Source organism: Camelus dromedarius, chromosome 6, assembly GCF_036321535.1.
Source record: "Camelus dromedarius isolate mCamDro1 chromosome 6, mCamDro1.pat, whole genome shotgun sequence".
Classification (NCBI taxonomy): domain Eukaryota; kingdom Metazoa; phylum Chordata; class Mammalia; order Artiodactyla; family Camelidae; genus Camelus; species Camelus dromedarius.
The window spans coordinates 40,942,059-40,969,342 of record NC_087441.1 but is presented as its reverse complement, the minus strand read 5'-3'; the positions used below and the strand labels follow the sequence as shown (position 1 = coordinate 40,969,342).

Sequence of the window (27,284 nt, the reverse complement as noted above, 5' to 3'; positions counted from 1 at the left end):
TTTTGGCCATATTAGGCTAGAATTTAATAACATTACTTTGTTTTGTCTGTATTTTATATGGTTAATTTATGGAATGTGTAGGGATTTTCCATTTAAAATAATGATGTAAAATTCCTTTTATAATAAATACATTTAATATAAAAATTTTATTTAGATGATGTATTAAATGTAAAAGTGATGGGTGGATCTGGCTGAAATGAAGGTGATGTGTGACTGGCTAGAATTTGAGGCACATTAGATATTTGAGATGAACTGGAAAACCTCTAAGGTCTTCCCATGCTCACTTGTTATAGTGTGCTAAGATTCGTTTGAAAAAAATAATGAAGATTTAAAAGGCATTGGACATTGCTGACTTTATTCTCTCACCGTGGCTGAGTACCTTACGCAGGGCACTAGCATCACTTTCAGATCTGCTGCTCCAAGGGCACAGGGATAGAGGAGCCTCGAGGGGGCTGCTCTGGGTTTGAGCCACCAGGGAGAAGTATGACACGTGAAAAATGGCAAGTTCGCTATTTTCCAAATGGGAAGCAGATGAGAGTTTTGGAACCAGGCAGCTCTTTGCAGTTACTTGCTGTGTGATTTTCGAGTGAGTTATTTAATGTCTCTGTTTCAATTTCCTTATATGCAAAATGGAGAAAAATACCCACAAGGTTATTATAATGATTAAATAAGACAGGATGAGCAAATTAAGTAATAGATGGTAGCTATTATTTTTGTTCATATGAGGACCAAAATGGGATTTTGAAAATACAAACTATATATGAGTCTAATATATGAGGGACAAGGAATTGGGCACCCGGCTTCACTACCTCATTAAAAGGTTCTCATTGACTTGACCACCGGAAACCTGCATCTCTTCCTGCCTCCTCAACCTCAGTGAATCCCCATTTAACCAGCAACCACGGACAGAAACCTGGGATCATTCTTAATTGCTTCCCTTTTCTCCTTTTTCACTCAAGGATCAAAATGTACTCACAGCACTGCCATGGATGGCTAAAAACAGCCCAGTGTATTAACTGAACATTTTTATCATGTAAATATAGATACTAAACTTGTTCTGCAGCATATCAGTAAATCAGGGATGAAGAAGTTATTTTTCAGATCTCAAAATTCCATGTAATATTTATAGCCTCTGAATATATTTAAAGCTAAGCATACCAGGGATAAAAAAAGTTCCAAAGTTCCGTAAGGGGAGAAATAAATATGCTAAACGTGTGCAGTATATCTGTCCTGCGAGGCCCAAGCAAGCTTCACGCAGGGCTGAGAGTTCGTGAGTGAGCCGCATTTCCCTGGTTGTTCTTTTTAACTATAAAGGAAGGTGATAAATTATAAATGTGCCCGAGCCACCCAAGTCTGACAGTTTTAATTTTCATTTTAACAATATGTACAATACCAAACGCATGAAACTCGGTTGGAATATGTCAAGGCAGTGGAGGATATTTGGAAGGTGAGGCTGAGAAGGTGAGTTTGACCTTCCCGTCCGTTCGCTCCCATCCCATAGTCACTGGTGAGGGACGGACAGTGTTCTCAGCGCCTTGTCACTCTGCCACCTCCGTGCTCTGAGTCAATGGTTCATCTGCTGCTTTGTACACAGGCTTGCCATGCTAATGACTGCCGGAATATTCAGTTGGCTCTTGGATCCTCACGTTATCTGAATAAAAAGACTACTTCCCTGCTTCATTTGTTATCCCACTTTTTCCCTCCATTTCCTACCATCAGTTGTCTGTAATATGCATGATAGTTCCTGATTTCCACACTGTCTCTTCTTTCTCTCTCGCAAAACGATGCCCTGCCCTTTAATGTTCTTGTACTGCCTTCTTTTCTCCTTCCTTCTCTTTCTTCTTTTCTTTCTTTTCCTTTTTTCTTTTCTTCCTTTCTCTTGCTTAAGTTCTCCAACATGGAACATCACAGTCTGGTTATTTCAAAGGTGATAATGTCCCACCTTTGTACGGAATCCTCAGAAGAGGACGTGAGGAACACACCACTTGTAGACACTACAACTGCAGTTAGGACTTAAAAAAGCCAAGACAGTCTCGGGTTGGGAAACCAATGAAAGGAATTAGTAAAATGGGGTAACATCAGGAGAGGAATGCATGCATGCCATCAACCTTCTTTCTCCTTCTTATTCCTTAGAAACCCATTCCATGTGGATGCTCTGAATGTGGTCATGAGTCAGGCACATGTGTCATGGGAGATGAGGCTGGTGGGCAGGGAGGAGGGCGCAGTGACTGAGAGGGGGTGAGGGTGATGCAAAGCTTGTGAGCCAAACAGAACTTAAATATGGCAATTTTTGAAAAATGTTTGTCAAGGTGAATAATTATATCATTAAGAAGTATGGTAATCTTTTTGCCCTTATAGGTAAAAATCACAGTATAGTAAATGCCATTATAGGAAAGTGTTCTGTTTAATAAAACTATCTCAAAGTTTCAAAAGAGGGACTAAAATAACATCATTTAATTGGTCCAGTCATAAACTCTATGTGAGGCACAATCTTGTGTCAGGCTTTCCTATACATCTATCTGTTTATGCGGGATGAGGAGGGGGAATGGACCAGGGCTGCAAAGAATGGTATCGTTTCCTTTGGACTATTTTTAGGTAAAACTTATTCTCCCACCTCCCTATTTCAAATCTGGGATGTATCACGCCTCCTGAAATTACATGTAAACAAGTGCAACATACATAGAAATGTTCATTTTTATCATTTACTCAAAGGTAGTCTTGAATGAATTAAAGCACTGTTCAAAATCTTGATGATTCTGCACCATCCAGTACCAAGAAGGGACATGCTCAAAGTACAGCTCGCCTTTGCTGGTTAGAGGAACACGTTAGCAGATGAGAAATGACCCTGTTCGTGCCAGGAGGATGGCTGGTACTCTAGGCCTAGTGTTACTTCTAGATCCGTGTCCTGTGGAGTTCGTTGTAACCTGCACTCTCACTCACGCACAGATCTAGGTGTCTTGGATCACCTATGTCCACACAACCGTAAACATAAAGCACCATCGAGCTCCACCAGGCTCTGGTCTCACATAGGACAAAATGATGGTTGTTCAGTGTTGGCCTTCTTGAAGTTTTATAAGACAGGCAATCTCATTAGCAAACATATGGAGACCCAAACGTCCTTTTGATTAAGTGCATCAAAGTAAGTATTTACTTCATGTGTAAGAAATTATACAAGCACCCTTTACAGAGTAGAGAATATGGGGAAAGCTGTTGCTATTAGACCTCACTATGGAGGCATGGAGGAGAAAGCCTTATTTCATTTTTATTCAGGAGAGGTTTTTGTAAAGAATACAGGGGGCCTTATAAGGTTTTTGGGTATGGTGCAAGGAGGTGAGGGGGACTTTACATTCTGTAATGAACAATGTATATTTTAAAAAAGACCCAGAGAAGGAGGTAATACCCCAGTGTACGAGATGTATTCAGCAATTATAATCAAACCCTGAAAGAAAGCATTGTCATTTGTGGTCAGACTTATTTATTCCTTATAAGCATAGAGAAAAAAAATAGCCAGGAGGGACAGTCAAGGTGTCTTCTGTCGATTACATTACAAAACTTGTGGTTTGGACATTTTGAAATGTATTTATATTGTTCTTGAAAGTGGGAATTCTAGTGTAACTAGGAAGAAAAACATCTTAATGTTCTTTCATCTCACATTTTTTTTCCTGCTTGTGTAAACCATGAATAAAAAAATCAGAAAACACGTATTCTCTTATTCCTGTAAATTTTAAAGTCATTTTTCAAGTCATTCAAATGAATGCTAATTCTGATCTAATCAGACACCTAAGAACGTTGATGAAGAGGTACAGGACTTACAAACTAGTCTGTGTTGAGTCTGGATTTGGGGCTTTTTTTTTTTTTTATTTTTTTTTATTTGGGGCAGCGTGACTTGATCCACAGAATGGCTATCTGAAACCATGTAATAAAAATCTTTGCTGTCATAGGGTTCTACTGTATTGGCTTAAAGATCAAATGTCAGTGTTCTTTGATCTTTGTTGCTCAGATGTTCTCATTACGTGGAACAGAATTCAGCAGGTGTTTGATTGTTTATCCGATGAAGGAGAAGGTGAGCTGGGATTAAACTGTTATGACATAGCTTTGTTTTAGCCCTGCCGAGTCTCACTGAATTTGGAATAATTGTGTTGCCGCAATAGCAATCTTGCTGAGTACAATAGGACACGGAAAAGCTTGGCTCAGAAACTAATGGACTGCAGCTACCATCTGTGGGATTGAAACTAAATGCCTCTAAAAGAAATACTCATAAATGTAACTAGCCATCTTGTTGATTAGCTTTCTGGTGGACAGGATTCCAGTGGCCTAAATGAACCAGTATAACCTCTTTCTGGAAGCCAATAAGTAGATGAATAACCATTTGCTTCTGAATAAGCATTTGCCCAATAAATTCCAACACAGTCAAAGCCCCTTTGAAATAAGACACGTCTAATCAAATTATATAAAATGTAGAAAATTATATCAACATTTCTCAAACTGTAAATTAAAATAGAAAAACATAAGTTCTTGTGCCAGCATTTATAAGGTGGTTCTTTTCCAATTCAACAACATTCAGATCTACTCTTGTGTCCTAATCTGTCTGAGTTCATTGTAAACTGGCAAGTTCACATTTACATTCCTTGATTTATTGAAGAGAACATTTTAGTCTCAATTCTCAATGTTAGCAAACATTTCTTTTTGGATTTTTAAAGAAAAAGAATCTTTGCAAGGGCACAATTGTGCTTCTCAGTGTCCTTACATATGCACAGCACACACCACTCTTAAGCTTCATGAACTTTCATGAGCACGTGTACATTCTTAATTTTTTTTACTTTTGACTCCAGAATTTTAAGTCTTGGGGGACATCATTCTTCACTGAAATCCAGTTAGAGGTGAAATTTTACACAATTAAGAATAGTTCTGTAACTCCATGAGCTAAGCAAGAACTGGTTTTTCTAAAGAAGAATTTGAAACTCCCAAATAACTCTGTAAGTTTACTTTTTTCATCTTCTCAGAATTTCATCTTGCAGCCCAAGGAAATCCAGAGGCTAGAGGGAATTTTGCTGAGAGCTTGTCAGATGAGAGGGGTTAGCAATGGTTCCATTCTCTGCTTCTGCACACTTTCTTCCCGTGGTCCCTCCTCTGAAATGCAGGTGCCTGCCCCTCTACCAGTCAGAGCCCATCTCAGTGGGGAGAGGTGGAGCGTCTTAGTCAGCATCATGTAGCTTTTGCTGCGGGGGAGCTTTGGCCTATGTTTGGATTGTGATTCCAAAGCTTCTGCCTTATTTTGACTTATTGGATCTCAGGTTTGTTACCTGAACCTGCCTGAAAACCTAGTTAATAATTTCTACACTCTTTAGCTTACCCTCATGTTAGTCCTAGTCCCCTCCAACCCACCCTGTCCCTTATGACTCTACAAGGAGTTGAAGTCTTGCCTCTGACCCAGCCAATGACTGAGGCCCTTCACACTTGCTTGAATATCCCCAGCTGCTCTATTTAACTTGTCCACCAAAACATCCCTTTATTGCCTGACATCTGTGTTAGTGGTAACATGATGACTGCTCTCCTACTGAGTGGCCTTGTCTTTTAGTCTAGACTTCCTCAGACTACTTACAGCTGGTATGTATCCTCTTGTATGTTCTGGTGGGCGTGTGCCAGGCCCCATCGCCTCGAGTCTGCCCTGCTCCAGTACAGCTAACTGAATAATGTTCAGCAATCCCCATTAAGTGACAATAGGTTGGAATATTTACATGTTCATTGGAATTCTGTTACCCTTCCTAATTTCCCCATTATTATCTCTTTCTATATCTTCATTGATATACTCTTCCTTCCCACCCATTGAAAGACTCTGGCCCCTCCTAATGGCAGGGATTGCCTGATGCTTATCTTCATCTTCATCTTCTCCACTGGGCAGACTCCCACCACACCATATTGATGGAGAGATCAAGCTGTGGCCCTGGACCTCACAGTCTGTGTTACCTCACTCTAGGTAACTCTCCTGTGCTCAGAGGGGTAGTATAATAAAACTATGAGGCTAGGACAAAAATGTAATTTTCATTTCTGTTTCTTCTATTTCAAGTTCCTGGGACCTTCTTTTTTGCCTTTGTTTTTCTTCCGTCAGATCAAGGACTCACCTGGAATCAGCCATCATCACTTTTTTAAATAGTTACTACCTCATGCTTAAAACAATCCTGCAGGCTGGGCATCATTGGGCCTGTTTTGCCCATGAAAAAGCTAAAATTCAGAAAGGTCAAGACTGTTTTGCCTTCAGCTCTTTGCTGTTCAGGTCCCTTGATGTGGGCGACAGTGAGCAGGGAAGAATTACCTGGGAGACCCAAGAGGACTCAGAGGTTCAGAGGGGAGCACGGAGGATCACAGGGAGCTGTAGTGCCTGGGCCAGGCAAGCGGGCAGAAGCAGAAGCAAATCCAGTTGTTGGAGATTTGGTACTTGGACTTCAATCTATTAATAAATGGGCAGGTGGGGAGGGGGGCAGAGATGGAAAAAATGTGTGTGTGAAAGGCTGTGTCTGGAATGGTCCATCTCTTGGCCAGCTCTGACCTTCTGCAGTGGGACCAGAGAAACCTGTGCTACTTACTGCTGCCGGCCCCAGGGGAGGGGAGGGGAGTGGCAGCTCGCTTATTTTCTGATCCTGGCTCTTGGTTTCAGGACAAATTATCCAACTAGAACTATTTATAACTAAAAGGAAACACAAAAGAGGAGCAAACTGGTGAAACCTGGATTGGACGTATTAAAGCAGTATGTTGTAAATGTGATTTGCTTACTAGATGTGACTAAAGTCCTTAGTGGCATATAGGGCCTGACAAGGTCAGACCATCCTGCCTCATTACAGGGCTGTCTGATTTAGTAGCTCGCCAGCCATTCTCCATTCTCCATTCCCCCAACCTGTTCACTCTGGCTACCTGGCCTCCTGGCCTGGGGATGGGCAGAGGTAGGGACGGACACATGCACGTACACACGCATGCACGCACGGCATGTTCCTGCCTCAGGTGTTTGCTGGTCAGGCTTCCTCCTCCTGAGATGCTCTGCACCAGGCTGTGGGCAGGGTTTGCTCCCTGTGGCTTCTGTCAAACTTCAGCTCACCTGAAAATCTTCCCTGACTGCCTTCCATGAGAACACAGCCCTCCTCCTCCCATCCTCTTGGCACTCCCTTTCTCCTAACTGCCTTCTCTTTCCCCGCTGTCCTGGTTGTATTTGTTTACTGTCTGCCGCCCTCACCCCCCGCCCCCCACTCCCACCTGGAATGTCAACGCCAGAAGGGCAGGCTGTCTACCATCTGGTCTGTACACCGCCTTTAACCCAGCACATGGGAGAGCCCGACCTAAGCTGTAGATGCTCAGTAAGTTTTTGTTGAACAAGTTAATGCTAGTTGTTTGTGGAGTAGTCTCTCTCATACTCAGCATGAATGTGTTTGACTTTGATTATATATTTTCTTCAGTTATATTAAATTTTGATAATGACTGCTTTATCTCATGACTTAATAAAATATCTCTTCTCTACCAATTTTAAGTGGCCCACAGAGGTAAACAATAGGATATAAATACATATAAAGAATAAAGGATAAAAGAACCGCGCAATAAAGAAGCCTGGGATAGACGTAGAAGACAATATTAGTCTTCTGTTAATCAAGCAAATGGACTCTATTCAAAACTTGGAAAAAAATCCAAAAGCTAAAAAAACCAAAAACCAAAAACCAAACCAAAACAAAAAAAAACCCAAAAAACAAAACCCAAAACAGAAAATAAGCAGACACCACCCCCTCCCTTAGTTCCATTATGCCATCAAAAATCTGGGTTTGAATTCAGCTCTTGTTCTTTATTAGTTGTATATACTTGGGCAAATGACTTAATTTCTCAGGTTCTGACTTTCTCTTTCTGTAAAATGAATATAATTATAGTGTTGACCTCATGGCTCTGCAGGAGAGAAAACGAGAACAGAGTGTTCAGTCCGCAGAGGGTTGGAAGGCAAGGGTGAGGGCTGCCCCGGAGGGCTCGCCACAGACCATGCCAACCGCTCACAGAACAGCCGGCTCCTTAGCTTCACCCTCACGCGACAGAGCGCTGGTGCGAGAGCGCCATGTCCATGAAAGGACCCAGTGTACCATCCAGCTAAGTGACCTTACGTATTTTTAAAAGGAAAGTTCCCCAAACACGGTCGTTTCCAATCTCCTTTCAACACGAATCTCACACATTAAACTGAGCTCAGGCTTGGTCTGAAATGTGAGGATGAACGTGCCCTCCGTTTACTGACGAATCGGAAGCGCGGCTTTCACATAGCGTTCCTACAACCTCCCAGATGAATTTGCCCCGCTTTACCCTGGTGCACCAACAGGAACTGCCAGTGGAGATGAATGAGCTGGTCTGGCTGGACGATACTGTAAGTAACAGCCACCAGGAAAAAAACAATCCAGAGGAAAATTATTTTTCAACAGTGGAACAGGGCAGGGAAAACAGAACTTGCTTCTCCTGCTTATGATTTATAACATGTCCCCTCTCAACTTACAATAATGAATCACTGATTTTTCCTCCAAGGAGTTTCTGAGTTGGACTCTGCATATATGTACATGCAAGGACAGGGGCTTTCCTTCCAGTGGGAATTCCTCTGTGCTGTGCTTCCACACCCTGTTCTTTCCAACATTAACAACAGCAACAAAATCTCCAAAAGGAATTTCTCTAAAGGAAATTTCTCTATCCCCATTTCCATTTCTTCGAATTCTCAGCTGAGTTACGTCAAGAAACACGTTTCTAAAAATTGGATTAGGATGTAAAATTCATATTCATCTAAAGAACATTTTTATGGTTCAAAGAGGCATGTCAAACCAAGGATGAAAACCCAACAAGGAAAAAGAAAACATGATCAAAGTGGTATGTATTTTGTGGTGGTTGTATTTTGTAGTTTTTGTATTTACGTTTTAAAATATGTATTCAATAGATCTGAAAGTAACTATCTGACAAATAGATTTAGGTAATGTGCTATTTAGTAATCACATTTACCTGGAATTTCATCAAATCTTATAAGTTATGTTTCTATTTATTATTTGTACCTCCACTTGCTTAAAGCCAGCCTCTTCTTGGCAAAGTTTCCACAGATCTTGTTGCCAAATCTGGTGGCACTTCTCAGTATCCAGCTAATTTCACCCCTTGGCTGCATCTGCCACCACTGACCATTCATTCTTTTCTTCTAAACACATTTTGTCCCACTGGCCATCATGAGAACCACACTCTTCACATTTTACTACCACCTCTGTGACTGTTCCTTTTTAGGGTCCTTTGAGGTTCCTCTTCTGCCTACATCTTAACTATAGCTTTTTCTCAGGACTCTGTTCTAACCTCTGTCTTTTTAATCTAAACTCTGCTTAAGTAACCTGTTGCATGTCCACAGCTGCTGCAATTATCATGTTATTTACATCTTCATCTAAGATTTCTATCCTGAACTCAAAGCTATTTATTTAACACTTACTAGTCTTCTGCACTTAGATAACACAGGAACTTCAGACTTAACATGCCCCAGTGGAATGTATCCATCTTCCCTCTCCACCTTCTCTTCCTTCTGTTTTCTTTCCTTCAGTGAGTACTACAACTGTCCATCATTGTCCATGCTAGGTCTATGGGGGCCAGCCTAGATTTCTAAGTGAGATAGTTTTGATCCCTCTTCTCCCTGTTGTCACTACTGAGACCTGAATCCAGACCACTGTTACCCTCTACTCTTTTAACTGTTCAAACCTCCTAATTGGTCTTCCTGTGTCCTGTCTTGTTCCCACCTAACCCATTCCTCACTCTGCTCCAACATGGTCTTTGTGATCAATATTCTCACATTTAAAACCATTCAATTGTTTCTCATTACTCTCAGGATAAAGTCCCAAGTCTAGTCAATAAGGCCTTACCTTATTGGCCCTCCTTTTTAGCCTATTTAGCCTTATCTCCTTCTTCTTGACACATTTCCTTTTCTTTTCCCCAAAACTAACCTGCTAAGCATCAGTCTTTCTGAAACTCTTCCAGTTCACTCATGCTGTTTCCTCTGCCTGGTATGCTCTTGATTTCTTGTACATCCTGTACCTCTCCTTCAGCTCGTTAACTTTATGCATCCATCAGTTGTTAGTTGAGCTGCCACTTCCTCCAGGAAGTCTTCCTGGAGTGAAGGACCGCTTCTGTGCAATCCATAGTGTCTGGACTTCCCCTTCACACCTATTTCCATTGCACATTAACTGCATGAGGACTTGCAAGCCATGTCAGCTTTTTGTGTCTGGGAGCAGCGTCTGGACTGTTTTTGGTGGAATAGTCATGTCTTATGTACTGCATAGTAAGTACTCAATACATATTTGTGGAAGAATTAATAAAAAGAAGAAAATCTGGCTGTTGGGTTCTGATTGACTTTATAGCATATCTGTCTCTACAAAGTATGAGCAGTGGAATCTTCACTATTTTTGGACAGAGGTTGGAAAAATAACCATTTTAATATTAAAAAGACAATATGGCCACCCCATGTTTATTGGGTATCATGTGCAGGCACTGTGTGAAGTGCTTCACATGTTCTCTGTCATTTCTTCTCACAGTGATCCATAAGGTAGGGACTGTTATTTCTCCACATTACAGATGAAGAAAAGAAGGCTAAGAGAAATTAATAATCTGGCCAAAGTTAGTTCGCCAAATCAGGATTCTATGCAACCCTCAAAGCCCCCCCCCAACCTATCCAACAAAATGAATAAATACATTCAACAAAAATGTACTGAATACTTGTTTTGTGTAAAATACCACAAGAGATCTACACACGCAATCCCTGATTTACTCCAGTGAAAATAACCAGGAACACTGAAGGGAGGGACTGTTTTGCATTTCACTGGTTATTACCATCAGCTTGGCAAAAAACGTTCTGTGTTACATGCAAGAATATGATTGGGCAAGCCAGAAAACCTTCCAGCTCTCCGCATCAGTTACTGTAATTTCATTATTTAGCATAAAATGTGAATGCTCAGGTTCATTAACAGTCAAATCCAGATGCAAATGCAAATAGAGAAATATAATGGAAAACCAAATAGCAGACTCTCATTATCTGCCTTTTGTTGAAAGCTATGCCAGTGCTCTCCACTGTAAACAAGTACTGAATTACAGAATTCTTGGCCTGAAAAAAACCCCTGGAAATTATTCACTCCAATTCTCCCCAAGTATTTTGAAGCTTGAGGTCCAAAGGAAAATAACTAGTAAGTGTAAGAGATCACCAGGACTCTGGAAACCTGGCTGGCAGTCTCTGGGAAAGCTGGACCTATACCTGTCCCGAGACCGAGCTATTCTGCTCCTAGGAATATATCCAACAGAAATGCTTTCCTTTTTCACCAAGTGATATATATGCTAATATTCATACAAGCCTTTTTTTTTTTTGCGATAACCCCAAACTGTAATCAATCCAGTGATCATCAATAGTAGATGAGTAACTAAAATATAGAATATTTGAACAAAGGAAAATACCACGTGGCGATGATAATAAACAAAGTGCACCACATGGATGAATGTCAAAGACATTACACTGAGAAAAGATGTCATAATTTTATCATGATTTTATTTATATAAAGTTCAAAAAACAGCCTAATGTAATCTAAGATATCATAAGTCAGAAGAATGGTTACCGTTAGGGGAGGGGGCTGGTGATAGCTAGAAGGGGACGCGGGTGTTTGTTGGAATGTTGATGATTTTTGTCTTATGATTTGAGTGTTGGTTACACAGTTTTGCCCACTTGGTGACCACGCACTGAACCGTATATTTATGCATTCATTTTCCTGTACGTATGCTATAATTCAATAAAAATCCACCCCCCACCCGACAAAAAAAGAAACTTTGGCCCTCCCATTATCAGACTGTGCATTATCAAGAAATTCTCTGGCACAATCAAAAGAAACTTACGGAAAGTTGTAAATCTTAATTCTGCTAAAACTAACATTTGCTTCAGTCATATCAACAAAAATAAATACTTCAGTATTGAAAATGTTTGCTAAAGAAACAAATGCGTTTGATGAGAATACAACCCCCCCCCCCCAACTATTTCCTTTGGCCAGCATTTGTGGCATTGGAGGTAGCAAATGCAAAGCTTCCGAAGTGTTACTGAATTTGTTTACATGCTCAGTTTATGCAAGATTCAGAGTTTTGTGGAGTTGTATTTTTTTTTAAACTGTAGGGATAAAAATTTGTAACAGAAATAAAAAGACTGAATTTTTAAAATGTTGCACTATGTCCCAACTTGACACATGTAGCTGGCACTGAAAAAATATTTGCTATAGGAATAAAAATATAGTACACTAAGCACTCTTCAGAATACATCTAATCAATTTTTGTCACATAGAGGTAGAATGAGTATTTTTTTTAATACTTGGTAAATAGAAAATCATTTATATTTCTTCACTAATTTAGTAGACAATAATAGAGAACAATGACTGAAAAAATAAATCTCTATCAACGTGCTAATTAATATTATTTACAATATACCTGTAAGTGATAGAACATCACTAAATGATTCATGAAGCAACAAATCATTTATGGTAAATAAGTTTTTTATTAAAGAAAAACTTGAGAGTTGTTAGGACCTTAGGAAAATGAGTAACACCCTCCCAGCTCCCCCTCCACTATATTTAGAGAAAAAATTGAGACAGAAGTATTACCCTCCCTGAAAGTTATTTTATATTAAATTGGTGTCAGGAAAACCTTGGAAAATATTAGCTTTCAGGGAAAAACACTTACAATTTATATTTTCTACTTTTAAGTAATATATTCTTACTATGACTCTCAAATCTGTCTAAACTACCATTAATATTTTAAGAGAAAGTTCTCTACATCTTACCAAACAGAAATAAATAATACCTGACAACAGCATTAGGGAACATAAACATAAAATTACCTGTTATTAAAAACTGAGCACATTTTTCTCAAAGAAATATATTACTCAGCTGTAAAACAGTATGTTTGCCATTCACACTGTTTCAACATTACGGTTCAATCTTCTAAAAAGCTGACATGGAAAATAATGGCATAATAAACTAATTCATCATAATGTGCAAAAGAAACCGCTGGAATAAATTGTAATAACCTTTCAAAAACTAGCAGCTTTTAAAAGTATTAATTTCTACTCCAGATAATTGGAAAGGACACCTGGGTGGGTAGGCAATATTTTTTATGGGATTGCTCTGTCAGGAGCTCAGATTGTCTCTGGACTCAGCAATGATCATTTAGCACTAAATGACAGTGAATCTCGCAAATAGGTCTTCCTAGATGGTGTTTGCCATAAATTACCAAACTCAGCTCCCCTCAAGGTCAGCCACACGAGAGGGCAGGTATCAAACGGCCTTCGCCGAGACCTAGAGTGGTCCTCGGGTTTCTCATAAATGGACAATAGTTGTGTTGGCTGCCATAAAATCAACTTAATGGACTGACAACATAAATTACCGTCAAACTTTGACAACATTCGTCCCTAGAAAACAGCTGAAGAATGCTTTTATAGCAAAGCTGGGGAAAATGGATAACAATATGTTTTGCTCTATACTGGATCATAAATATTCTTAACAATGTTAAGTGGAGAATGAATTAATATTAAAGCCACAATATGTTTTACTTGATGCACTAAAAACAGCATCTAAGTAATAATAAAATGACACTTGCTTTTTGAATTAACTGATACACACACACACACACACACACACACACATCATGGCAATGCAATGGAGTGTGGGTGTGTGTGTTCGTTCTAGGGAAGAAGGTTGCATTTGGCACTAGATATTTTTACTAAACCTAAACAACTAAAAAGAATATTGATTTCTTTCTAGTCTTATTTTATCTATGTAGTCCACTGGACCCATAGGAAAGATAGATTCTTCTGCTCTCACACTACCTTGGATAAATCATTTGGATTCACTTCCTCTATGGTGTAGTTTTTCCATCTATGAAGTAAAATCATTATTATACAAAGACATTTGAAGACAATGGCATTAAGCCTTGGGGGAAGGCACCAAACAAATAAATAAATTTGGCAAGTTCCCAAATTACTAGAGAATCATCAATAATTTGTGAAAATATTGTTCTCTAGACAATCAATTCACTGTTTTAGAAGTCAATTTGGTAGAAAATATAACAGTTAAACAAATAAATTGGAATTTCAGAGGTGAATTAAGCATCATTGGCTGGATTTCCTTTACTCATCTAATTTCGGGGTCATTCTGTAACTATGGCTAGTGCTGCTACTACTGCTGCTGCTGCTGCTGCTACCATTACTACAATGCACAGAATTATTCTCTCGGGCATTTTTACAATAGTATTTATTAGCTCTTGGGAAGCAGGACTTCACTGTAGATTTTGCTAAGAGAAATGCTATATTGAGTAAAAGCAAGATCTTTCTTGAATCCGGTGACATCTCAGACCATGAATACTGTATGTAACATCCAGTGAACTCTACATACTTTATTAAAGTTCCCAAAGAGAATTTAAAGTTAATCTATTTTGTGTCTTTCTTTCCCGCATCTAGGCATCACCGCCTCTCCTGTCTCTCTTTTTACTGTCTCTTGCATTTATTTCTTTCCTTCTAGTCCCATTGTCACTTCTGTCCAGAACTCATCACCTTAGACCTGAATTATTGCAGCAGTTTCTTTGCTCCTGTTCTTTTTCTACCAATCCATCCTCTCTAGTCCTGCCAAATTCATCTCTTTTAAAGCACTATTTTAATTATGTCATTCCCCTGCTCAAAATTTTTCAGTGACTCCCTATCACCAGGAGGCCAAAGGCCAGAGTCTTTAGATAGAATCGAAGCCTTTGGGTATGTGGCCTCACTTCCTTTTCCAATCTCATCCTTTTCAGTTCCCCTACACAAACCTTCAGAATAACAGATATATTTGCACTCGGCCACTTCCACTGCAAGCACCTGCCTGGCCAGTGCCATCTATCCTCTCCGCCTAGCCAGTTACCTTCCTTCTGAGAGGCTTTTTTCACCACTTCACCCCACAGTCAGCATCTCCAGCTGTGAAATTGGAACATTCATTTTTGGTGTTTAACATGACTTATTTCACTATTGCAGTATTACTTAACTTCAGTCTTCGTTGCCTTTTCTCCCTAATTAATTTGTAAAGCTCTTCAAGGGCAGGGGTGTTTAAGTTATTATTATTTGCCAATCTCCCTAGCACAAAGTTATGAAAATAGTTGACAATCAATAGACACTTGTTTAGTGGATGAATGCACAGTGCTGCTCTAGGCTTCTTGTAAGATTAGGATGAAAGCCATTCAGTCATGTTTGTAACTTGTAGTATTCCAGAACAGCAACTTATGCAAATGAGGCAGTTTTCCCGAGTTTAATACATGTTTTACATCTTAAATTCTTAGTGAAATTCTAGATTATAAAATACAAGCTGAGCACATGAGATATTTAATGTTAAATTTGACTTTAATGCAAACATGAGCACCATTAGAATAAACACAAACTAGTGCGTATTCATTGAATTAGTACTAATTTTCTGGAATTTCCTTGCTAACAGAAAGCTCAATAACTTCTAAACAAAACTAAAATCATTCTAAGAATAAATTTAGAGAAAAAAGGATAAGTATGCAGCAGTCCAAAATCTAAAACATTAATCAGATGTATATTTTAGCTTATACTACTCTATAGAGAGAACATGAATTTTGGAACTTGGCAAGACCTAAGTTGGCAACTCAGTTCTGCTACTTACCAGGTGTGCCATCTTGAGTCAGTAACTTAATATCTTGAATCTTAAATTTCTCACAGGGAAAATGGGAATATTAATACCCAATTCATTTGAAATAAAAGGCATCCAAATTAGAAAGGAAGAAGTAAAAGTGTCACTGTTTACAGATGACATGGTAGTAGATATAGAAAATCCTAAAGATGCTACCAAAAAACTATTAGGACTAATAAATGAATTCAGTAAAGTGACAGGATACAAAATTAATATACAGAAGTCTGTTCCATTTATATACACTATCAATAAACTATCAGAAAGAGAAATAAAGAAAATAATCCCATTTACTATTACATCAAAAAGCATAAAATCCTAAGAATAAATCTAACCAAAGATGTAAAGACTTGTACTCTGAAAACTATAAAAAAAAATGGTGGTAGAAGTTGAAGATGACACAAATAGATATACCATACTCATGATTTGGAAGAATTAATATTGCTAAAATGACCATACCGCAAGGCAATCTACAGATTCAGTGCAATCCTTATCAAGGTACTAAAGGCATTTTTCACAGAACTAGAACAAGTAATCCCCAAATTTGTATGGAAACACAACAGACTCCAAATAGTCAACGCAATCTTGAGAAAGAAGAACAAAGCTGGAAGTACTGTGCTCCCTAACCTCAAACTATGCTACAAAGCTATAGCAATCAAAACAGTGTGGTACCGGCACAAAAACAGATGCATACATCAATGGAACAGAATAGAGAACCCGTAAATAAATTCTCACTTATATGGTCAGTTAATCTGTGACAAAGAGGCAAGAATATGCAATGGGGAAAAGACAGCCTCTTCAATAAATGCATTGGGAAAACTAAACAGCTGCATGCAAACAAATCAAATTGGATTACTTTCTCACATCATATAAAAAAATAAAGTCAAAATAGATGAAACGCTTAAATGTAAGACCCCAAACCATAATACTCCATGAAAAAAACATAGGCAATACACTCTTTGACATCAGTCTTAGAAAGTTTTTTTTTTGTTAATCTTTCTCCTCAGGCAAGGTCAACAAAAGCAAAAATAAACAAATGGACTACATCAAACTAAAAACCTTTTGCATAAAAAAGGAAACTATCAACAAAATGAAGAGGAAGCCTGTTGAATGACAGAAGATATTTTTAAATGATATATCTGATAAGAGGTTAATATTCAAAATATATAAAGAACTCATAAATTCAATATCAAACAAACAAGAACCTGATTTAGAAATGTGCAGAAGAACTGAATAGACGTTTTTCCAAAGAAGACATACAGATGGCCAACAAACATATTAAAAGATGATCAAAATCACTAATCATCAGAAATGCAAATTAAAACCACTGAAATGCCACCTCACACCTTTCAGAATGGCTATTACCAAAAAGGCAACAAATAATGTGTTGGTGAGGATGTGAAGAAAAAGAAACTGTCATACACTGTTGGTGGGAATGTAAATCAGTGCAGCCACTATGGAAAACAGCATGGAGGCTTCTCAAAAAATTAAAAACAGAACTGCCATATGATCCAGCAATTTCACTTCTGGGTATTTACCCAAAGAAGACAAAAATATGAACTCAAAAGAATATATGCACACCAATATTCATGGCAGCATTATTTACAGTGGCCAAATATGGGAGCAACTTAAGTGTCCTTTGATAGATAAATAGACAAAGAAAATGTGGTGTGTATACATGCAACAACAGGGATGGACCTAGAGGGTATTACGCTAAGTGAAGTAAATCAGACAGATAAAATAAACTATGGGGATATAATATCCACTTAATTTGAAAAACCTGAGATGATTGAATCCTTATTAGAATAATGAATTTAAAGATCCTCGGGCATCTAGCCCAGTACCTGGCACATTAATAAATGGCAGCTACTATTGTTGGTTTATTTTCAGAATTTTTCTTTTTCACTCATCACATCCTATCTGTTATGGAGGTGATTGGCTTCCCTAATAGTGAAAGAGCATGAGTACAGGAGTCTAAAAGATTTGGGCGTGAATTGTGGCACTACCATTTACTAGTTATTAAACTTTCTGAACCTTAATTTTATGAAGATATGTGGGGAAAACAAAATCTCCTTGCAGGGACATCCTGAAGACTGAGAACGATCTATTTTCAAGTGTCTAGCATAAAGCAGACCACCTATGAATGGCAGATAATATAATTCCTCTGAGATGGGTACCATCCTACTATATGTCAGGAACCCATGTTCATGAATATTTTTTATGTGATAGAGGTAGGAACATTTTTCTCTATTATATTCCAGCACTTTTCAGAAAAATATAATTTGGTATTATAAAAATTATTCTCAGAAATAATATTCATATAGTGACAGAGTTTACAAAATAGTTCTATAATTTAGGACAAGACCCTAAAAGTATTCCGCAAATTAGCCATTTTTTGCTGTATTAGTGCAATCATTATTTTTGCAACCCATTCTACCATCCAGATACTTAATACCTAACAATGATGCCTAACTGCAAATGTTATGGAGGCTATTTCAAAAAAGTTAAACGTGCTGTTGTCATAGGCCTATATTTTTAGAAATACTTGACCATTGAAATTGGCCAGATGAATCTGAGTAACTGATGATAGATCTTCCATGTCAGCAGTAATCGTGGAACTAGAGGCCTCTTCTAGGCAGGCTTTCCCAAAAGACATGAACGTGGTTTGCTAATTTCTCTTTGATGCCTTGAATACTGTTCAAAGTATCAAGCTAGGTTACCAATACTCATTCAGGTTAAAATACAATTTTAAAAAACCTGGTAAGTGGTTTCTGTAACTTATCATGTAAACAAAAGAATGGGAAAAAAGTGGGTAACTTTCTTAAATCTAAATACATGCATTAGATCATATGCTGAGATTAAAGACTTATCTGAATTCAGTAAGAATGCAATTAAATGCTCAGAAATGGAAAGCACCTTACAGTTTTAAGAAACAGCTGTTTTTACTATCATAATAACTAAAGCACATGCTTAATAACTCATCAAATACAATTACATCCATTCAACATCTACAAGGTCAAAACCAGACATCAGGCACAACTTGAAGTGCCATTAATTCCTCTGAAAAACTTCCCAAGAGATTGTTTCAAGAAGCAGCAGGCTCTTACACAGTATTGAATACAGTTCCCCGTGCTATACAGTAGGGCCTTGTTGTTTATCTGCATTATGTATAGTAGTATCTGCAAACCCTGAATTCCCTGTAATAGTCTATAATAAAAAAGAATATGAAAAGGAATCTATACATGTATGACTGAATCACTATGCTGTATACCAGAAATTAACACAACACTGTAAACTAACTATACATCAGTAAAATAAATAAATAAATAAATTTTTATAAAGAAGCAGCAGGCTGAAACCCACTGAGGCCTGTAGGGTGTTTCAGGTACTTTGGGAGCTGGACATGTACTTTTTGAACAATGTATTGAAGGACAATTACTCTTACTCCTCTGAATGAGTAGCTGGCCATACAGCTGTTCCTTTTACAAGGTACATGGTTCCATATACAGCAGTCCTGATTTCCAGTGTCTTGTTCTATGTCTAGTCTTTGGTTTAGTGATTACGGCCATTATACCTACATTCAAGAACATATTATAACATATTATAAGGGTAAGAGCCACCTAGTGACTGATAACTGAACAGCATTCGGTCAGCATTGGAACTAGAGCCATCTTTTCTAGATCTGCTCCCAGAGTCCCTGTGCAGGCATGGTGGTTCTTTGTGTTTGGTCTTGGCTTCCTCTCAATGCTTCCACCTTCCTTCCCATTGCCTGCTAAGAATTTCAAACTGTTTGAGGATTTCTTAACTGTGTCAACGTTTCTATTTACCAGACATACACCTATAATAGTACATTTATAAAGTCAATCATAATCTCAAAGCCATCTTACAAATAAAATATTTTGATCCTCACAACAATGTCATGGGCAATGAGGATACAGAGACAGGAGGAGGTTCTATGATACACCTGAGTCACTTGAAGTTAGTGTCAAAACATAGTAACCATCTCCTAACTCTGAATCGAGCCCTCATGTCACCCCCATTACTGCCTCATCATTTGCTTGGTTGATTAGACTTGTGTTGGAAATTCTCACCAGCTGTGTGGTTTTTAAAATATGTTAGTTAAACCCTCTGAATTTTAGCTTCCTTGTTGGTAGAAGGGGAATAACAATACCTATTTCCTGGGGTTAATTTGAGAATTCAATGAAATGATGTATGTAAATTAAAAAACCTAGAATAAGGTAAGCAGTCAAAAACGTTACCCCTCCCAGTCCCCTCTCTAGGTCTACAGAGGATCTCTGAAGTTACTCTGTAATTCAGAGGTGGGCCAGAAGAGCAGAAAATATTTAAGAATCAGTAGAGTGACAAAATTTAATTTACCCAAAGATTTATCAGTCATCTACTACATCCCAGCACAGTGGGAAGTGCGACAGCACAAGTGGAATAGCAGCAGCCAAGGTATTTTGGCAGCGGGAACAAGACTTGTCAATGATTTCCTGGAAAATAAAGAGATTCCAGGAGGGGCTAGCTCTGCCAAGTTTAACAGAGCTCTTTGTAAATTCTTCAAAAATAATTTCAAATAGAATAACACAATTTTGAAACTGATAAATCTTACAGTTTACTCTTAAATAGCACATCCCACCAACCCCCAAAGTGTTATTTTTATCAACAGTGATACTGTATTCAACCGACACTATTACACAGGGTGAGGGAGGGACCATGGAAGAGCCAGTCTCTAAAGCAACTTAGAAATGAGAGGTTAGAATCCTATTAGATGTTTCTGCTTTGTTTCCATTACTTGAATCACCTAGATTGTAAAATATCCTAGGGTAGGAATAGCCAATTGTCATTTTCTCCATCTTTCTCCTTCAGTGCCTGGAAACACAAATACTTGTTGCGATGTATTTGGTTTAAATTGTTAAGAATAGAGGAGAACAAATTCCATTATTATCAATATGAACTAGTCACCAGGGAACCGTGTGAGGCAGTGTGGGAAGTGGAACAGCTCAGGGTTTAGGTCAGACACTTTGTTGCTCATTCTGCCTCTTAGGATTTTGGGCAGTAACCTGACCTCTCAGGGCCACAAGGTTGCATTGTTTAGAATGGGAATGATGCCATCGATCTTCTAGTATTATTGAGAAAATCAAATGAGATGAACAATTATTGGACATACAGTAATAAATAATGATTTCTGAATGTTTGATATGTATTGGGCACTATTCTAAGCTCTTTTTATTTATTAGCTCATTGAAACTTTACAACTTAAGGAGATGGTTGTATTATTATTATTGGAGATGAGAAAATTAAGACATAGAAAGTTTTTTTTTTCTTTTTTTAAATCTTGCCAAGGTCAAGCAGCTAGTAATCGGTTGAGCAGGAACTGAAATTCAGGCAGTCTAGCTCCAGAGTCCGTGTTCTCAACCACTTCCCTTCGTTGCCTCGCTCCCTCATAGTAGCTCTTTACATGCCCATTTCCCCTGTCCTGGACTTCCGTATACAAACATGCAGCAGATCCTGCCTCTCCAGAAATAACCAGCTACACTGGGGAAACAGGACGGATACATGAAGAAAGACACAGCAATACACGATACAAGTTGTCAAATGCCAGAGGAGAAGTAGGATGCAAAGTTCTACAGACATTCGGAAGGGAGGAAATACCTGGGATGGGGAATCAGCAAGATGTAATGTTGGTGCAACTGGACTCAGGACTCGGAGGGAAAACAGAACTAAAAGCAGCAAAGAGAATTGGGGGACGTTATTTCAGATAATGGGACAGCAAGGACAAAGGCTTTCAGTGTTCAGGAAACAAGGCTCAGTGTCAGTGAGGAAGAAGGGTTCTATATGTAAACACTGAGACTAGAGTCAGGAGGAAGTTTAAAGTCATTTTGTAGGATGTTCTTTTGATTTTTTGTTTTTAGGGGATAGGTAATTAGCTTCATTTATTTCAATGGAGGTTCTGGGGGTTGAACCCTGGACCTGGGTCATACTAAGAATGTGCTCCACCACTGAGGTATACCCTCCCCGCCCTCTGCAGAATGTTCTAAAAGCCCAGAGACGGGGGAGGACCTCCTGCTGGAGAGCCACCCTGCATCTTGGAGTGGCTCTGCGCTTATGTGCACACATCCAGGTCCTGCCAAGGAGTGCTTTCAAAAGGCTGATGAGACGGCAGGTGTGTCACAGGGGTGGGGAGTTAGATAAGGGATTGCAAGAGCACACGGAAGTCTTCGGGACACATACCTACATTCAGACACTTCCCAGTTACTCCAGCGGTGATTTTCTGGTTGGTGGATAGTCCATGGCCTTTCCACACCTACCACTGTCCCTTTGGCTTGCTCCCTGCTCTGTTAGCACCTAGGGGTAGAGACAGAGGCAAAGTGGTTTTCCAATTAGTCTTTTTAATTTTTTTTCTCTGCTCTTTAGTAGCTGTGTTTAAAAATTTGTGGGGAAAAAAGCATGTATGATCAGAACATTTCTTTCTTTCTTTTCTTTTACTAGTACTTCCAGTCCCTTTATTAAACAATTTGCTGATGAAGAGCAGAGCTCACATTTAAGCTTAACCTTGGAATATGTGATTGCTAATTTTCTTTGGTCAGAGATGGGTTTGTAAATTGAGGGCTATCCACCTGTACTTTCAGGTAACGTTCTCGTTCCTGATCTGGCTGCTGAGGTTTTTAGGTTGAGTGTGGTTAAAAGTACTCTCCTTAAAAACGCTATATATTGTGTATCTCAACTGACTTTTTACAACCATTTGATGATTATCCATCAATCATTCTTACCTTTGCTATCACTTGAATATATTAAGCAATTGCTGCTTCTTCCTAAATTGAGTATAGATTACCAGGAGACCTGAGAAATTCTCTAGCTGCAGCATACACGTCTGGCTCTAAAACTGAAAGTGTTGTATTGGAAGAGATGAAACAGAGAAAGTGATGAGGGAAATGAAACAGATTGCAATGAAACAGATTTGCAATGGCAATCTCTTTGTTTAAAAGTAATATTTCATTGTGATTTCAGGCTATTATTAAGAATGTATATGAAATCTAAATAGACCGTAGAAGCCCAGCCCTAATACATCATTATCTCTAATATATATTTGATAATAGTAGACATAGAGATTATTCTAGTCCAAAATAGTCAGAATATTCTTCATTTACTTGGATCCATTGGATGAAAATATATTTAGAGTGCAAAGTAAAGACACACACACACACACAATCTCTTTCAAGAAATGGAAAGACCTTGAAAGTGTATACACCTGGCTAATAGCCAGCTACCAAATCTATTGTATTTCTTCTCTGATTAACCCACTTTCATACGTTATTTCTAGTTTTTCACTGAATCCTTTCAATGCTCCCCTCACAATCCCGATATTGCCCAAAGAGTTCTAGAGAAACCAGAGAATGAGTAGAAAAAAGTTCATTCAGTTATTGCAGGACATGGCATACGCCAACAGTGTGCTCTTTTAGCCAGAAAACTGGCTGCATTGATTGTGAGAACTTCTCGGCTTGTTCACAGGCATGCTAAGACCTCAGTATAAAATAAAACAAAACAAAGTTGCAACTACTCTACTTCTCAATTTGTTTGACAAACTAGAATTATTTCTAAAGTTCCCAAATAAACATAAATCATTATAATTATGAATAATTAAAATGATAAACTCAAGAGGGCACTCAACATTCATTACACTGTAGAACTTGTCCCCAAACGGTAATACCTTCAATTAGTTCAGTTTTTACAACAGAAGAAAAATGTGACAAGCAGTAATTGCATGTCTTTAGTACAAGAAACAAAACAAGTTAACTTGCCTTTAAATCACCCTCTCGGCCAGCAGAGGCCCTGGTCTCTTTTATATTCTTAACATTTGTACTAATTCCAGGACACAGAAAAGCAATAGATAACAGAAAATACACTGCCTTCAAAGATGTACATAGATGCACTTCAGCTTTATCAGTGATTCTAATTGAGGAGGTTAAAGTAGAAGGTAATATATAGCAATAAATGGTTTTAAAGGAGAATCTTTTAAAAGATATTTTATAAAATGTGTCAATATATTTATTCACCCAATTTACAAACATTTATTAAGCACTTACCATGTGTCAGTGTAAATGTGCTAAATGATAGTTACATTGTACAATAAGAACTAGCCAATGCAGAGAAAAGGGAACATGAGTAAACTGTTGGTGGGAATGTAAACCCAAGCAGCCATTATGGAAAATAGTATGGAGGTTCCTCAAAAAACTAAAAACAGAAGTACCATATGATCCAGCAACTCCACTCCTGGATATATATCTGAAGAAAATAGAAATGCTAGTTCGAAGAGATATCTGCACCCTAATGTTTATAGCAGCACTAACTGACAATAGCAAGGTATGGAAGCAACCTAAGTGTTTATCAGCAGACAACGGGATATGTATATATACACACATACACACACACATACACACACACACACACACACACACATGTATACATACATGTGTACATATATAAATAAATATTGCTCAACCATAAAAAAGAAAATGAAATTTCGCCTTTTACAACAACATGGATGGACCTGGGCGGCATTATGCTTAGTGAAATAAAGTCAGACAGAGAAAGACAAATACTGTATGATACCATTTATATATGGAATCTAAAAAATAAAACGAATGAATACAACAAAACAGAAATAGACTCACAGATACAGAGAACAAATTAGCGGTTACCAGTGGAGAGAGGGATGGTGAGAGGGTAAGATAGGTGTAAGGCATTAAGAGGTACAAACTACTATGTATAAAATAAATAAGATACAAAGGTATATTGTACAGTGCAGAGAATATGGCCAATATTTTATAGTAACTTTAAATAGAGTATGAGCTATAAAAATATTGAATCACTATGTTGTATGCCTGAAACTAATACAACATTGTAAATCAACTATACTTTAATAAAAAAATAAAGACATAAGAAAAAGAACTAGCCAGTGATTTCTTTAAACAAACACAAAGTTTTATATACAAATTTGAATATACCAATATATTTGTAAATTCTTACAAATAGAAAATTTGATGTATAAATATTTATAAAATGAAGCTGTTCAAAGTGTAATTCCTCATTATTCTTGAAATTGCAATATAGCATTTTAATTAAAAAATTAAATCACAAAATTATTTAAACCCCAGAGTTTCCTCTATAAAAATTATAAATTTGTTTTTACAAAATATGTCCATTTTGTTGTGCAGTAATAAATGCTATTACAATTGTTAGGATTTTTCTTAGGCATTTATAGAACTAAATATAAGTCAAGTTGAAAATGGTTTAGCAAGTAGTAATTACAGTTTTATATGTATGTAGCTATTTTTGCTCTGATTCAGTATCAAATTGGCAACCATGACCCAAGAAAGGGTTATCTTTTATTAGCAGCCACTTTGGGGAGATACATTTTGTCTTTCATTTAAGTAGAGGAAAGAATTCATTAGAAATGTGGTACAAGTGGTTTCAGAGTGATAAATCTCAAATTAACAATTCCACTTTTAATGATTAGTTGCCCGAGTCTTGCATTTAATTAAAATGGTTATTTTAAATGCTTATATTTAATTTAAACATAATTAGCTAAACCTCAAAGTTACTACCTCATCCATTTTAAAATTAATTATTTTATAAAATAGCTCAAAAAGTACTATAAGATTTTAATATTAAAATAAATCACGATCAGTTTGCATCTTTTGTTGGTTTCAGTTGTGAACCCAGAGTGAGCCATTTATATTAGGTATGACTGTGGGCTCTTTGACATGACTAACATGTAGTAGAATCAAATATTAACATACCATTGATGTATCCTTTATACATATGATATATACTTTAACCTCATAGGCAAAAGTGGTCTATAGATAGGATATGATTATTTAAACTTTGAAAGGGATCTAAATTTTATAAATTATTTTGGCCTTAATACATTTAGGAGGAACCATTTTTAGCAGATGATTTATAAGTATGTAACAATCAGTTTAACAAAACTTCCTTTGTGTCAGTCTGATAATGTAACCAGAAAGTGTTTTTTCAAGGAAAACATTCTTATTTTAACTTCTATTTAAATGAACAACATGGTCTACATATACATATGAAGCAAAAGAGAGTGGAGGGTAATGCAGAAAAATTATTCCAGGTCTACAGAAGAAGCAGATATTCTAAAACACTCACAATAGCCATGTGGAGTGGGTTTCCTGGTACAGTGAGAAACTGCATCCTTGAATATCCTACGGTCCTTGGTTTGCTTGGTGGGCAGAACTGCTAAACTATGCATATATATTTATATTTAATGATATTACTATTACTTATCATATCCTGAAAACATATTGGGCACTAAACTAAATGCCTAATGGGGGGGGGGTGATATTATTAGGCCCATTTTACAGATGGACAAAGTGAGGCTTGGGGAGGATAAGACACTTGCCCAGGGTCACATAATTTAGTAAGTCATGGAGGCAGGATGTGAAGCTTCATTTCCTGTCCCAGCTCTCCATCAGAGATTCAAGGAAGCCATTCTCAATTGTGAGATGCTTATAATCACCACCACTACCACAGCAAAATACTTCCCCCTTGCAATGATAGGGTGAGTTAATTAAAAGGTGAAGGTAACACATTTGGCTTGGTTATTCATAGTCCAGATCTGTTGCTCCCAATATTAGTATCTTCCCATATCAATGTATGCAGAATTTTCTAACATTTTATTAAAACCTGGGCCTTCTCTCTGATGAACACTTACAGTTGGGGGAATCGTTCCTACCATTCTCTACCATTATCTCAAACTGTTTGCACCCTCCCCCTCCCCATCTTATAGGAATTTTGATTCAGGGCAAGCTATAAAATCTGACTCAGCTTACACATCAAGTGAAGTAGAATATTTCTCTTCTGTTCACACTAGTACTATTATGTGGCATTCCGGGATGCCTTCAAGCTATATTGTATCTCAATTACCTCAACTGCCATCTGCTTCCGTTTCTTTCAGCCCCTTTTCCCTGGTTCCCTAAACAATGAATGATGTTACTACTCAAGAGTTAGACTCAGGTGCATTCTCTGCAAAGAATATGGGTAACACATACAAATATCCCTCCTGTCTAGATAAGGCAATATGAGATTGTGATCAAAGCCAATTATCCATTCATTTTCCATTTAACATGTCAACTGTCAACCACTATCTTAACTCTGGACATCCTCTGAAGGTCCAAAGGATTGGAACAGTCACAAAATAATGGTAATAAAGAGGGACTATTTGAAGAACAAGAAGGTACATCTGCTTTTGTTAATCTTGCTAAGGCCCTTAAACACCATCTGCTTTCTGTTCTTTTCTGGCTGCCATCTTCCCCTAGGCTAAAAGATTTTTAAATGACTGGGGAAAAAAAAATTGAGAAACTAGTTTGAGATTTTAATTCTGTATTTCATCTACCAGGCAGTGAAAAGCAGTTAGCCACGGCAAGTGTTCCTGATAGATAAAGAGTTGTTGCTTCATGTATAATTACATTGAGTCTAACGGTAGACATAGCCAACCGCATCATCCTCCCACTGTTACTTTCCCGCTAATAAGTC

General features: G+C 37.8%; 1 protein-coding gene across 2 annotated transcripts in view; it reads right to left on the bottom strand.

Moving 5' to 3' along the window:
• Positions 1 to 27,284, bottom strand: part of HS3ST5 (heparan sulfate-glucosamine 3-sulfotransferase 5) — a 150,112-nt gene that overhangs the window by 78,629 nt on the left and 44,199 nt on the right. Inside the window, exon 2 of one of the 2 annotated variants that reach the window (XM_010992024.3) lies at positions 21,957 to 22,070. The gene's annotated coding sequence lies outside the window, so the exon portion shown is untranslated. The remainder of the gene's footprint in view (positions 1 to 21,956; positions 22,071 to 27,284) is intronic. The other variant, XM_031456193.2, reaches the window with a different exon arrangement.